The sequence below is a fragment of the Fundulus heteroclitus genome, chromosome 22 (assembly GCF_011125445.2).
Source record: "Fundulus heteroclitus isolate FHET01 chromosome 22, MU-UCD_Fhet_4.1, whole genome shotgun sequence".
Classification (NCBI taxonomy): domain Eukaryota; kingdom Metazoa; phylum Chordata; class Actinopteri; order Cyprinodontiformes; family Fundulidae; genus Fundulus; species Fundulus heteroclitus.
This window is the reverse complement of record NC_046382.1, coordinates 41,875,874-41,879,212: the sequence shown is the minus strand read 5'-3', so window position 1 is coordinate 41,879,212 and position 3,339 is coordinate 41,875,874. Positions and strand designations below refer to the sequence as shown.

The 3,339-nt window shown below is 44.7% G+C and overlaps 1 long non-coding RNA gene across 1 annotated transcript; it reads right to left on the bottom strand.

The window, feature by feature from the left end:
- Positions 1-1,238: 1,238 nt before the first annotated feature.
- On the bottom strand, positions 1,239-2,036 carry LOC118557222. Its single transcript, XR_004927718.1, has 2 exons — positions 1,904-2,036; positions 1,239-1,341 (listed from the first exon to the last, which is right to left on the bottom strand). It is a non-coding gene; the product is annotated as an uncharacterized LOC118557222 (long non-coding RNA).
- Positions 2,037-3,339: the final 1,303 nt, after the last annotated feature.

The following is a 3,339-nucleotide window of genomic DNA, read 5'->3' as shown; positions in this document are numbered from 1 at the left end:
TTGAAAAATTTCTTGATTTTATGCCAAATCCTTCTTTGCATCGTCCTCTCCAGAGGTTCCATAGTCACCCCCAGAACAGAGCCAGCCTTCTTTATCAGGTTGTTGAGCCTTTTTAGGTCCCTGACTCTAATGTTGTTGCCCCAACAGATTATTGTAGATGAGATGACACTCTCAACAACAGACATATAGAAGATATGCAGCATCTTGCTGCAAACCTTGAAGGACCTTAGCTTCCTCAAGAAGTACAGTCTGCTCTGTCCTTTCTTTTAGATGGCTTCACTGCTGAATCGCCAGTCCAGTCTGTTTTCCAGATGAACACAGAGGTATTTATATTCATCAACCACCTCCACGTTTCTCCCATGATGGATATTGGGTTCCTCTGGAGATCCCTGGTTAAGCCAGGCATACACTGTACGAGTTTTTCAGTCGTGGTACTTATATACATCTCAAACTGTGCGACGGAACCGCAGGGTTCAAAAAGTTCACCGCTCACGATCTGTGCGGCACGATGCTCGGACGCGACCGGACTGCTCACACTGTACGTTGTGTCCCCTCTGGGACCGCTCACTGTGGTGGCAGAGGCAGGCGAGCGACGGTGGGTGACAGGGACCCAGAGCAGGGGGTCGAGCCCAGCTCACGCACCGCACCAGCGGCTGCGCGGCACGGCAGGTCGCCCGCCCCGCGAGCGGAGGCGTGCCGAAACAGGCGGCCAGCGCGTCGCGTGGACCGGAGCTCTTGCTCTCCCCAACCCCCCCGCGAGCCGACGTCCGGGCCCCGCGGGTCCCGGGCTGGGCGGAGGTCGCTTTGGGTTTATGAACCTGCTGGTTCATAAACCCAAAGAAAACCTTTGACCACCACTATGTAACGCTCTTATTAAGTGCGCAGGTCTGACTGCAGGGCTTAGTGTTAACCACTTTATAAAATCAGAAATAGGTACGGCATGGAGTCGTGATTGGGTGGATAATTGATGCAACTGATGCAAAGAGCTTTGTTTGTATTGCTATTTATTGCAGTAGAAATAATAATGATAATAATAATAATGACAATAATAATAATAATAATAATAATAATAATAATACTAACAAAAACTAAACAAAAAGTAAATTGTTCAAAAGAAACAAAGACGGGGGAAAAACCCAACCCAATCGAAAAAATAATAATACTTCAAAACTAAATGTAGTTCAAAAGTCCAAGAGCAACGGGAGAATTGTTCTTTCCTTTTAGATACTCCCTTAGAGTTTATTTTGTTTCATGTGTGGAAAGTGTCTCTTTTCCTACCACCAGGTGGTGTGTGGGTAGCTCGCCATCCTCCGTTGAAGGGGGAGGAAAAAAAAACCTGACCTAAAAGGCCAGAAAACATACATTAAATTCATATATAAATGTTATATTTATATATGCTAAATGGGGAAAAACCAAATACATACTGCTATGTATTGACAACCACTTCATACTTTATAAAAATAAGGGAAAGGGAAAAAAAAAAGTCCTTTTAAAAAGAAAAGTGCACTTCGTAATTCAAGTTCAAAATTTCTCAAGGTAATTAGCAGTCGCTACAAACAGCTAATAATAAATCAAATCAATCAACTTTAAGAATGTGATTGATCAAAGTAGCTACAAACGAAATCATATTAGGTACCAGACTTCATAGATGCACCAGCATGGAATACAACAATAACCAAAGAAATCATGAAAAATAATCAAATCTAAAGTTGAAAGGGAAGCCTTTAAATATTAAAGGTGTGGCCTTCAATTCGGCTTTAACAGTGTGACTTTTTATTAAGTAAGTAATTAGTAAATTCACTGAACTCATGCAAGCAACTGATTGTCGAGTTGGTAGCTAATTCTAACTGGCGGCACACAGCGGAAATAACGCCCCATCATATATGGATGAATATTTACTCACCGTCGAGTAACGGATTGTCTGAGGAAGTGGATGTTACTTGTTCTCATCAGAAGGTAAATCAGGCATCAACAAAGCCCAACCTGGTGAGTATTACGGCGGATATATTAGCGGCGCTAGTATGGCTGATACAACGTTAAGTTACTTAACTCACCGCAGATCCTCGAATTTTAGGGATGAATTTGTTCAGCGATGAGTCGATTTCGAGATTTGAGATTGTTTTGTTAACAACCGACGCCACAACCAACAGTGAGCAGCAGCACAGTGGAAAACCCGGAAATACACATGAGGTTCCCAGCTGTTAAAGGGACGGCTTAAAGGGAAGGTGGTTGGGGCGTGGCGGTCACGTGGGTTACATGTTCCCCCCCTGATCCCATGCACGTCCCCGTACATGGACCAGGTTGAGTCTGGATGGCTGGCTGGATAATACCAGGAACAGTCATGTGTTCATCATCCTCAATCCCTTCAAGAGCATGTGTAAATGCAGTGGTCAATCCATGAAACAACAACTGGATACTCTTCAACAGCGGGTGACCGAGTTGGGAGTACTGTAAACGTTCTGGTGGTCTTCTTGCTCGGGTTGACCTCCGCAAAGATGGTTCTCCCTCAGGACTCGATGGTTCTGTTTCGGGACTTGATGATTCTGTTTCGGGACTTGATGATTCTGTTTCGGGACTTGATGATTCTGTTTGAACAATTAAGTCCACTTCTGGTTCCATATCATTGGTGGAGGGCTCTGGAGTGACAGGTTCAGGAACAGGACCTCCCTCAGCAGCAAGATCTCCAGCAGCATCTCCTGGAGAATCATTAGTTTTTGAACTGATGTTTACCGCCTCTCTGTCCACAGGTTGAAATTCCTTTGGTTCCTCTGTGACGACTGGGAGCTCCTGTTCCTCTTCTGCAGCAGAGGATGGGGGTTGATCAGGAACTTCAGGTAGGTCTGCAGGTGGAACAGGTTGCTGGACAGGAGGTACTGGTGAATCAACAACAGTGATGAATTTCACAGGTTCGAAGGAAGACGGATCATACAAAGGTGAGATGATCTCTTCTGATAAATCTTCATTGTCAGGGTCAGGTAAGTTCACAGGCAGGTACTTTTTCCTCTTCACAGGTAAGTTTTTTACAGGGCTCCGTTCAGCTATGTAATTACAAGGCAATAAAAGATCACGATGGAGTGTTCTGAGAGGTTTATCCTGGTTCTCTGGTTTTACAGTGTAAACAGGGAGGGTGCCAGCCCTCTTTACCACTACATATATGTCAGGTTCCCATTTGTCAGCCAATTTATGCTTTCCTCTCAGTCGGACGTTTCTAACAAGGACCCTGTCGCCTACGGCAAGTTCGGAAGTGGTGATATGCCGATCAAAAAAGGTCTTATTGCGGGACATCACCTTTTCTGAGTTTTCCGCAGCCAACTGATGGCTGTCTTGCAGATGCATTTT